The sequence below is a fragment of the Antedon bifida genome, chromosome 1, assembly GCF_963402885.1.
Source record: "Antedon bifida chromosome 1, ecAntBifi1.1, whole genome shotgun sequence".
Lineage (NCBI taxonomy): Eukaryota > Metazoa > Echinodermata > Crinoidea > Comatulida > Antedonidae > Antedon > Antedon bifida.
The window spans coordinates 12,251,896-12,264,185 of NC_136226.1; the positions used below are offsets into that span (position 1 = coordinate 12,251,896).

Here is a 12,290-nt window from a genome sequence, read left to right on the forward strand (position 1 = left end):
CAACCCTATTCAATTTAGATACCGAAGGTTCTATAGTATTACCTCGCTGTTTCCAGTAGTACATATTCATTTTTTCTATTCCCCCACTCTTCATAACCTTCCCAAAGTGCAGCAGCTAAAAACTATTAAACTGCCTGGATAAATCCTATGCAATAAGTGGTACACATGTAACATCGTCTTTAGGGAAGGGTTTTCAAAGTTTGAATGACAGTATTGCACGCCTAGATATAAATACACTAGTACATTAAAATAGATCAACTCGTATTAATGGTTCCGAGATCTTCCTGACACGGGAGCCCGTCGATCAAGGGCTCTACTGTGGTGACAAATTAATGGAATAAGTTTACATTTTGTTATTTCGTTTTCCATTCACTGGGGTAACATTATGGGGACACTTCTTCACTTGAGACATTATGGAAGCACGACACTGTGTTAGGCCTATGTTTTTATTTATTTAACATATTAAGCTTGGTTCCCGCTAGCGACGCAACGCAACGTTGCGCGTAAGTCCTTGCGTTGCGTCTCAATTAATACGTCAAAATACGTACACAAATCAGAGCAATCATTGCATTCGTCCTTTCTATCCTCAAATGGAATTAACGTATATGAAAGCATATTCATGGCGTTTAAAACTTTTTCTTTTACAGACAATAATTTTCTGTAACACATTTAATTTCCTTAAGTTGGGGTACACCTCCCATCCATTATCTCGTGACCCATTCAGCCTCATTTTCATTCATTTAAGACTTCACCTTCCACTTCCTTTTCCTCTGTGTCAAGTATTGCGGTCACTTTCGCTGACCATGTACACTAGTTATTATACTCACTGGCCTAGTCTGATAATAATGGGACTACTACAGTACTAGAAAGTAGTTGCATAACCGTGAGATTCTATTCCCCGATTGAACGATGGTTTCATGTGCGTGTGTGTTTACTCATGACACTGAACGCGTAACGCGTTTTGATAAGTCTGTTTAAAGAGAATCGTCGTGAAAATAGCGATAGTTATGTATCTAAACCGTCATCAGGAAATTAAATTAGCTTAGTCACATGAACTTCTTGTCACTTTTATCAAACTTGCAAATCCACACACAAGTTTAGAGACGGACAACTGAAAGCGGGATCTCTACGCGCAGAACGTAATCTACCCAGACTTGCAATTTTGGTGGACGTTGCACTTGTTACAGAAGAACAACTTTACATGCCAAGTTAACTTTGAATCAAAGAGGGTTGTACCGGTTTGTGTATACTGTGAAAAGTGGTATGTTACCTTACCGTCAATTGCATTATATTTAGTCTAATGAGCAGGTGAAATTTGTTTTAAATATTTCTTCATATCCTTTCTTGCATGAAATTACAAGATAGCTCTATGTATTTAAAACAATAATGAAAATATGGCAATTTCAAAAGCTGTATACCGTAGTCCTATAGATGTGTTTTTAAAAGGTTATACTGATAAATTTAATAAAGGAAACAGTTGAATTAAAACACTATTAGCAGGGTAATTGGTGATCTACTGAAAGCGGCATAGATAAACACCAACCGGTAGCATATACCAATCGAATGCAATAAAATAAGCAATAATAATAGTACGGTAGTGCTGCTAATCCTCCATATAATACTACTATGTACTAGCATTTTACTATTAACTTTTTTTGATCAATCAAGTGCATAGTATTATACCTCATGCACTGCATAAATACATACCTGGAGTAAAATTAATTTCAATAATAATAGGGCGCAAACATCAAATAGTTTACATTATCTGGGCATGACGTATAACGCAAAACCGAGCACATACATTATTACGTAATTTATATTTCGCATCAAAATGCAGGAGCGCTGAAATAAGGTCAGCATCATCTTTGTTAATGATGCTATGCAATCTGCCTGTTCATTTATTATACAACCTTACTACAGCACTCATGTATTCTATTCAAGCTTTTCAAACACTCAACATTAAATGGTTTTTTGTTTCAGTTTATAGTACTATAATTAAATTTCCTTTTCCAATCTTACCATAGGTCTACAATTGCTTTATGGCATATATGCCTAGGCAGCTGATGTATTTGCGAATATGCTTTGTGCTAAAGAATGTGTGTATATAATATTATCATCATATACAGTGTATATAAAAATAAATATTACGTGTTATGTTTAATTTAAATAACATTTATGTCATTATCATAGGACGTTCAGTACAAAAACTGTATTTTACCAAATTCTTTCACAAATTAAATTAAAAAGATATATAGGATGTACTCTTTATGTCATAAATTACCAGTATTCAATATACATTCTTCCTGGTCTTATATATCATTATTATGTATATTAGGCCTTCATATCCTGTTTTCAGTAAATATTGCATATGTTTATTATGGAACTGTGATGCTACTGTAAACCATATACGATTATGTTTTACTTGGGATACGTTTTATATTTTTAAGCATAATATTATGATCAAAGGAAATAATAATCTAATAATAATCGTAATTAACAAACTTGAAACGGGTAGTGTGACAATATCGACAGGTGACCTTGTCGATACGAACGAACCAAAACCTCGTGAACCAATTTCTGTGACCTTCATTGACTTAACCCCTCATCAAAATGTATTGATCAAAAACAAGTCAAGTTAAAAACAGTGTATTTCATCCACGTTCCTAAACATTATAGTGTGCAAGTTGACTTCATGCATTGTTACAAGGATTAGAGTTTAGACCCATGGAGAGTGAAACTCGACCAAACAGTTGATGCCTATTCATATCCTAGCAAAAACACACAATTAGAAACATATAAACTTTCAATAAAAAGTAACACTTACATAGACTAACTTGAAAGCAATTAAATAATATGTCAAATGCAACTTACATGAATAAGATTTTGGAAATACTATCTAATTACTCTGACTAGGCCTACAATTAACACTTTTAACATTATCTTGATATACTACAAACTGTACTGGAGAACTATTAAATATATATTTATTATTACTTAAAAGAATACAGTAATTTCACTTAAAATATCGAGACTGTTAGATAGGGCAGTTATATTATTATTATTACATTTTTTGTAGAAATACAACGAGATTAAGGATCTACATGTGTGAAAAGTCTATGAGACATGTAAATCACTCTCCAGCGACTGCATCGCCAAAAAATATATACAAAATCGGTAAACAAAAGAAACACTGAAATGTAATCGATTTGATTCTTTATAGGTCTAGATATGCACGCACATGATAGTATCAATATCTCTTTACTAAGCTAATTATTGTCGTAAAATGACAAGTCAGGCGCCGCGGAACTTATAACGATTTTATAGTATTTTAGAAAATCATTGGAATTTCGTTTTACTATTCAACATTATAGGTCTATACTATACTTTTTTGTGGTTAAAGCACGATTTTAACATATACTTTAACACCTCATAAGCTCAGCTCATTCGGCCGGCCGAGTTGCGTTTTATTTTTTTGTGGGCAACAACTAAAGTATGTTCGAATCATGACGAATTGCACATTCACATTTTAATTTGTTTACAGGCATAAAAATACCTTCAACAACTTTACTGAAAGACCATTTCCGCAAAGTAGATCAAAATTAACTTGCATTGTCAAAATTAAGTTGCTAAATCATATAAACATAGCGATGACATTAGGCTAATTAAATCTATAATAAATAATTTGTTCAACTTTGAAAGAAATATAGAAAGTGTAACTAAACACTATATTAATTTACCGTACCTGGGCCTATTCGTATTGAAAGAGAAAATTATAATCTGTTTAGTGGTTGTAGGCTAATTAGGTTTGGGGTAAGTGTAAATGTAGGCCTAATGATTTTCGCTACGCCTCCTACAAATAAAACATCGGCAAAAACTGATACAATAGCCTAGTTAGGGACTATAATTATATTGAAGAACACGCGAGCCCATTAACTTTGTATTCGTCTATATTTAGTATTTTTGACAAATTATGATTCACCTTCCTGAATACACTGAAGATAAGGCATTACCCAATCCAGGCTAGAAACCTAGACCTATTATGCACATTATATTAATGACCCCCTCTTAGCACAATCAATGTTTAACACGTTAACCGAAGGACATGTTCGAATGATTTGCAAATTTGAATTTTAAATTTTGTTTAAATATCAAGTTTTAAACAAATCGTGATATTTCGTAATTTAAATAATTCCACCCTACCTCAGAGAATTAAAATTTATATGTTAGTTTCGAAAGATATATAATCAAATTAGGTTGAGAACGGTATAGGGTGTTTCGATTTTTCTGAAAGACCAATGCAACAAAAACATCTTTAGCAGCGTGTAAAGCATTTTGTTTTGCCAATTACCTCTCTCTTTGCCCTGTTTCTCATTGTAAAAATGTCAGCATGGAGTTTATGTCTGACAAATAAAATGAAGAGTTGGGCATACACATGTGACATGAAGCGCATGCTTTCTTACTAATACGATACAGCACTCGTAATTATACGCCTATACTAACAGAAAGAACAGGAACCTTCACGTAATATAATTTAAAACTGCAAAATACTACGGATGTTCTTGACAAAAATTAAATTATAAAACGAATTTAATAGCGTGTTGTAAATAAATAATCGACAAACTTAATAGGGCATGAAATCTAATAAATTCGAATTGAACAAAGCCATGAACATAAGGAGAATTGAAATAAATATCCATTAAACCATAGTAAGGCGTGGTGTGACGTCCACTTCTGGTTCTGATGACTTATCTCGTGGAGTAAAACACACTCGTGGACTTGACTTGTTATCTGTCGGTCAAGCAAATCACTTTCCAGTAGTCATGCATGGGTAGGGGTCAGTGTCAGCCTATACCTGGGGCTAGACATGTGATTCAACTTCGAATCTACCGATTATATGCCATTCTAATTCTAAAATCAAATTAATATAATAAAATAAAGCTGATGAAGATTTGTAGTATTTTTTTTATACATAGGCCTACCATTCGATTCGCTCTTTATTTCCTAAACTAATGATTTATTAGAACATGGCGATGTTATTTATATATTTATTCATTTATTCAGGTATAAAACAAATATTGCAAGTTGCCATAGCTGAAATGAAATGAGTTGCATTACAAAGTTTACAAAAAAAAACATGCTAAAATGAGTGCTAATGATAAAAAAAACTTATAAAAAGAAACTTGACCGTACTATGAAAACTGCTAGTAAAATAATAGGTTATCGACGCAGTTTACAGGCGCGATGTTATTAGCCAAGTTAAGAAAATAATGGAAGATAACTCACACCCATTGAATGATAAATATGGTGTTAATAAATCAGGTAGAATTCGTCCTTCAATGTGCAATACCACTCGATGTAGGAAATCATTTGTCCACAACTCTATTCATGTTTCCAACACAACATTCCAAAGATAGTTTGTTTACTTGTTTACTACTGTATATAGTTTTAATGTATTGTATTGATATTTTTAATGTTTTATATATTGTATGTGTTTTTAAGCATCAAGAAAAACCAATTTCATGTTCGCCTTGTTGTGTTCATGACAATAAAGATTTATCTTATCTTATCTTAAATCTGATAAAAAAAAATATAGGAATTAATGATATTAAATATACATACGGTCACCGTAGGATTTGATATATCGTATTTAGTAGTTATCAAGGATTATATAATAATATATAATATTTTCCCTGGTTACTTTATTTATGATCATGTAAATTAGTAGACAACACTGATTACTGACGAAAGTGTGCCTTTTATGTCATGCCTGTTTTGTAGTTTTAAATAACGTATATATTTATTAGTCAATATGACAACATAGCAAATGTCTATACAATAGGTATATAACCTAATTTCCTCGGCTGGGAATATTAGCTTTATTTTTAAATTCACTGCCCCCTTTAAACCGGAAAGGTACAGTATAACTATGACTAAATACAGTATTACTCATTGTATTGAAAGATAGTATATGCATAAATCGATGTATCCCATTGTCATACAGTTATTATTACGGTCGCCAATGAGACTAGATAGACAAAAGTCATTAATTTTGAAATTTAACGTCATGGTATCTTATTATCGACATATTTTAGTTTGATTTCCAATAGGAAGGATGCGGTGTCTAAATTAGTTAATTATTTCATTAAATCATAATGCAGATAATTTGAAAATATCATATTTCTTATAAATCAGAACTTATAGGTATTTTCATGTTGCATCTAACTGGAATGTAGGTCGTATTGAACATAATAGTTCCCTATTCAATTCTATTATTTTTCTGTTGAACTGTTAGTCTCATCGATGTGCTTTTGATTCGGTTTTAAGTTTTATTAGTTATACATAATGTTATGATTATAATATATGCAGATATTATTGCCAATAAATCAGTTTCTATATACGCCTGGGAATTGTACTCAAGTTTTGGTTGTATTTTCATTTTTGTATTACGTTTGGACAAGAAATTAAACAGTTATAATGGACATTAAGATATCCGACTAACATCGAACACGCCTTTTAATATAAAGCAGACGACCGACCAACAGATAACGAAATTCGTTTCATTTCTGTTTTGACATATTTTAGTAGATGCCGGTGAAATGTTGTTGAGTTATACCAAACTTTTATAGTAGCCTACCGTATAGTGACTGAAAATTAATAACATAATTACAGCACATTATCCGGCCCATTAGCCAGGAACACAAAGCTAGGTAAATTGAAGAAAAATAAAACAAAGGGACCGGAGTAAGGACAACAGCTGCCGCAGACATTCAATGATTTTGGTGGAGCAGAACAGATAGGCCTAGGTATTTCCCAACAATTAGGTAAATTGTCTCTATTGTGGAAACGGGAACAATGATACTGTATTTGTAACACGTTAACAACAGATCGACCATTTAGAGGAAACACGACCAATCTGAATTTGTTCATCAACTGTGTTTACATTTTTGGATAAATATCGACCGAGAAAAACGTATGTAGTTTTTATTATCGGGAGTAAATATTAATCTATATTAATATAATATTTCTAATTAGTTGTATTATAATGTTTATTATACCGGCCATTACTAGGGATGGATGTTTCAATTTATATCAACATTACCGTGTGGTAAAATTATAAGGTTACATCTTAAGACCTCGATAACATTTGAGAACATCTACAAGATTAAAATATCATTTATATTAAGCGAACCGTGTCTTACAATATACAAAAGCAAATAATTTTAGCCATTGTTGCCATGACAATAATAGGGAATTGGTAGGCTATTGTACGCATGCGATGAATGCAAGTGGATGAATGATTCACAAAGGGCATAGTATTCTCGTAAACATTAGTGTATTAGAGCGTCTCTGCTTTAAAACGATGAGTTTATAGGGTTACTATTGAACATACTGATGTTTGGATAAGCAAGAAATACAATAAGAACTACTGTAAACATTATACACGTATGAAGTCGGTCAACAGTACATCTGAAGCTATTGTTAGGAAGATCGATGATGTCAGTCTTATTATGATGGGCCGTATTGAAAAGGATGCATCGCGTCAGTCACTATTCAAACGAGCTGTGTGCTATTTACACGCATTGTAGGTTATACAGCCTATACACAGAACCTATTCCTACTGTTGCTCTCATGAAGGATCTTTATACTGCCACGGTGACTACTAATAACTTCTAATTAATAATCCAAGATGTAGGAAATTAACTGGACGGAATGTAAAGGAAGACAGCGTCTAATATGATACTCTCCTCTGGATGTTTACGTACGATATAGTTCTCCTGAAAAATAGCGATTAAATATTTCCTCCACTCGTTGAGCTGTACAGTTTTAAAGTTGCAAATGGTTCATTCACTACAGTCGCCCAAGAACACTGGTGAGTACGAGTGGGTACATCAGAAGACGCACTAACTTGTTGCTATTTCACTAAAGTCGTCTGATTTCACTAAGCAGGCAATACGCGTATGCTGGCGACTTCGGCCTATAATTTATTATATTAACCGAATAGAAACATGTTGGGCCTACTAATTACACTGCTGATGGATAATACACACATTCATATTATAATGTTATGTTAAGGATTACAAATACCACTAGCAGTTTCTAAAGCCTAAGGAAGTGGATTGACTTTAGCAAAATCAATACATGGCTGAATTGTCAAAGGTGAAACGAAGGCTATTCTAGTTATCACGACACTGGTCTCTTAATCGCAATCGACATGGAAGAAAGCACGATTGATTAGCCATGAATTGTTTTAAATCGATTTTGTATATTACCTTAACGAAGTTATACATAAAAAGTACCGAAATGTGGTGGGAACGCGTCGCAATGTTTCTCGACGACAAGACAATTACAGTTGTGTGATGTTATACTTTATTGTAAATTGCATCCATGGCTATTGGTATGTTTTCTAACAATTCACGATGGCCTCTAGCAACAATGGTTTGCCAGCATATCAGGATAGTTCTGGATTTCAAAAGTTTGAAGCGAGCAGGACCGAGAAATTTGACAGAAAGCGTCAGTATCTCACTGGATCGTCGGTGGAACGAGTTGGCAACCCTTGTTCAACACAGAATCAACGTACTCAGGAGGTGACAAAACGTTCGCCTTCATCCTTAAACAAAGACTTACAATGGAAGAAAAGACAATCAAACAGAAAACATCATGAATGTACACAAAATACCGAAAAACGGCGTAGAAAATCCTTTCGAAAAATGCCTGATGAAAATAATGATGTGGATGTATATGCCTTAAACACGAATGACACGCACGGATTTGGCCAACGAGATTTAAATTCTCAAATGCGTTCTGCTTCGTACAAACCCACCAAGTTTTATTCAAGTATGGATTATGATATGTCTGTACCTTCTAAATACCTAAATGGGAAACAAGTTCCATCGAATGGAGAAATAGACATCGAAGTATGTGTAAAACCGACTACCAAGTATGTCGATCACACGACACATACACAATGTAGATTTAAAAAGCGTCCGTACCGATCGGAACTCGTTGTTCAATTAGGGACCAAAAAGGGAACAGTATATCAATCAATTAATAACAGCAATAGTGACGTCACTGAAGATTGTGATAGTGACATCACCGAACAGAAAACTTTAGGAATTACGTGTCTAAGGGTTGAGCATGATATACATATTCCAGTTGATGTAGTCATTGTCAATGATTCAGACCAGAACATTGAAAACATAAAACCGGTAGCTGATAGTGATTCATGTTATGTTAAACCCACGACCTGCCTTCCGAGGACAAATGGTTGTATTAAGAATGTTATCCCGGTACATACTTCTCCAGGGTCTGATAATGTGCCAGCTAGAACTAAGTCACTGGCGACTACAGGCCAACCTGAATTATCCCAAAAAATAACGACTACATCGATGAGTAACACAATAATAGACAGGCGGGGTATAGGGCTTATATCAAACGATACAGTAGTCAATTTTGACAGAACAAGTAGAGATAATCAGGATTCGATCCATTATATTAATGCCAGTTTAAAGCACAACAATCAGTACTTGCTCCATTGTGCCAAAGATAGTAGGCCTAGTGATACTTCATTCAGTGAGAATAATCCACTCGCTTGTTCAGACCTGTCAGATTTGGATGCTGATGAATATAGTTATAAGAACTCCTTAGAAGAAATACATAGTGTACTAAAGGAAGCAACATTAATGGAAAATATACAGTTTAAAACAGAAGTTATAAATAACGGGATAGATAACTGTAGTAAAACCGATATGCAACCATCATTAACCAACTGTTCAGGAGTTGTAGCATGTGACACCATACCCGAAGATGACCAATGTTCAACCGATAATAATCGTAGTAAAACTGATGATAACCAATGGTTAATTGATTATTTTCGAGTTTCATGTGAGGAAAATCGATCCACAATCGGTAATGCACTATTGTTAGAGAATAATCGTAGTAAAACGAAGGATGATGAACCTTGTTTAACTGGTTATTCTCAAATTGAATTTGATGATAACCCTACCATAAATGAGCGAAGTGCAACCATTAATGATAATCGTTGTTTAACCAATAACGAATATAGTTTAACTGATTATTCGCGAGTTCCAAAACCAAGTGATAACCGAAGTTTAACCGATGAGGAGTGCTATCCAACCAAGAGTGATCGTAGTTTAACTGATAAACCAGATTTAACTGATCATTCGCAAGTTACAACACCAGGTGATAACCTAAGTTTTACCGACGGGAAGTGCTATCCAACCAAGAGTGATCGTAGTTTATCTGATAAACCAAGTTTAACTGATCATTCGCTAGTTACAACACTAGATGATAACCTAAGTTTCACCAACGAGGAGTGCTATCCAATCAAGTGTGATCGTAGTTTAACTGATAAACCAGGTTTAACTGATCATTCGCGAGTTACAACACTAGATGCTAACCTAAGTTTAACCAACGAGGAGTGCTATCTAATCAAGTGTGATCGTAGTTTAACTGATAAACCAGGTTTAACTGATTATTCGAGAGTTGCAAATGATAATGAAATATGTTTAACCGGTAAGAATAACGATAACATTTTCTCTGAACATTCAGAAACGTCATCAGATGACAATCAAAGCTTAATCAATTATGAACTATCGCGGGATGCAACTAGTGTAAGGGAATATGAAAAAGTAAGGGATCGAGAAGAGACTCAACAGTCGTCTGTTGCATTGTGCGCTTATGAATCTGATCAAGACGAAGATTGGACATGTGTACACAATTTGTCTGAAAATGGCTCTGACGTTACATCGTCAACCAACGAATTACCGGGTGCTGATTGTCACGTAACTGATTTTGTCAATTCAGATATAAAATGTTCCAATAATAGTATCGAGTTGTGTACAGATGATAATTACGTCATGAGTAAACCCGATAAGGGGGACAAGTCAGCAGAAAATATTCAAATGTTTGCTGCGTGTTGGCATACAAAGAATGAAATGCCAAATTCACTACGTCATTCAACAAGACAAACCGACAAGAACAAAGTTTTACTGACTAAAGAGGTCGCACTTGGTAATTGTTGCACCCCTGGATCTGAAAACAAGGACGAACTTTTACATCAACTAAACAGTTTTTCAAATAATAATCTTCCACGTGAATTGGACATTTCTGAAACAGACAACATATGTACAAGAGGTTGTCCTATGACGGCATTCTCGGTAAAATCAACGGAAAACGATTCTACGACGGATACTGAATTTGAAAGCTCACAGGAATACGAAGATACAACAGAAGGTAAAGTGTAACAAATATTATAGTATTTAAAAAAGTAACAATGTTAATCTATATAATTAGGTATATTACAATTATTACTGGTGTATACAGTGATACTATTGTACTGGCTTGCTTGTATTGGCTGATATGTCATGCCACATGATATAGGTAAAGATAGGTTTGATAATGATGATTATTAAAATAACGATGATAACGATAACTATTTTATTAAGCTGAAAAAAAAAAATTACTAATGGAAGATGATAATGATTGTTTATGATGGTATTGGTGATGATGATAATGATGATGCTGATGATGGTTGTGATGATGATATTTATGCTGCTGCTGCTGATGATGATGATGATGATGATGATGATAATGATGGTAATGATGAAAATGGTAATGATAATGATGGTAATGATGAGGATGGTAATGGTAATGATGATGGTAATGATAATGATGGTAATGGTAATAATGGTATTGATAATGATGATGATGGTAATGATAATGATGGTAATGATATTGATGGTAATGATGAGGATGGTAATGATGATGGTAATGGTAATGATGATGATGGTAAATGATAATGATGGTAATGGTAATAATGGTAATGATGATGATGGTGATGATAATAATGAATAATAATTGACAAAGATAGTTATGGGGATGGATTATTGCCGAGGAGCTTAGATGATTATTAAATATGTTAATGACAGGCGCTTTGAATAATTACTTTTTTCAATTTTAGCCTGACTGTAAATCGATATCGCTTTCTAAAAAAATACATCCTTGATCGCTTTTAACAGAATACAAAGTACAATAGTTTCCATGGCAATGGGAAACATCAAACTAATTAAGCTTTTTTCTACTCTAAGAAAATTTAATTATATAAAACTACCAACATTTAGTACTATATAATATATTTACAATATACCCTTAAACGGATCTATCTAGATCTATACTACACAGTAAATTGTAAATCGTCTTACTGTGTAATAATATTATATTTTAATAACAATCCATATAAACGCTATAATAACAACGTTCTCTGTTTAATT

At 33.6% G+C, this 12,290-nt stretch overlaps 1 protein-coding gene across 1 annotated transcript in view; it reads left to right on the forward strand.

Annotated features, from left to right (window-relative positions):
* Window positions 1-1,208: 1,208 nt before the first annotated feature.
* LOC144842335 (uncharacterized) overlaps window positions 1,209-12,290 on the forward strand; it is a 41,697-nt gene continuing 30,615 nt past the window's right edge. Inside the window, exon 1 of the mRNA XM_078698773.1 lies at window positions 1,209-1,261. The gene's annotated coding sequence lies outside the window, so the exon portion shown is untranslated. The remainder of the gene's footprint in view (window positions 1,262-12,290) is intronic.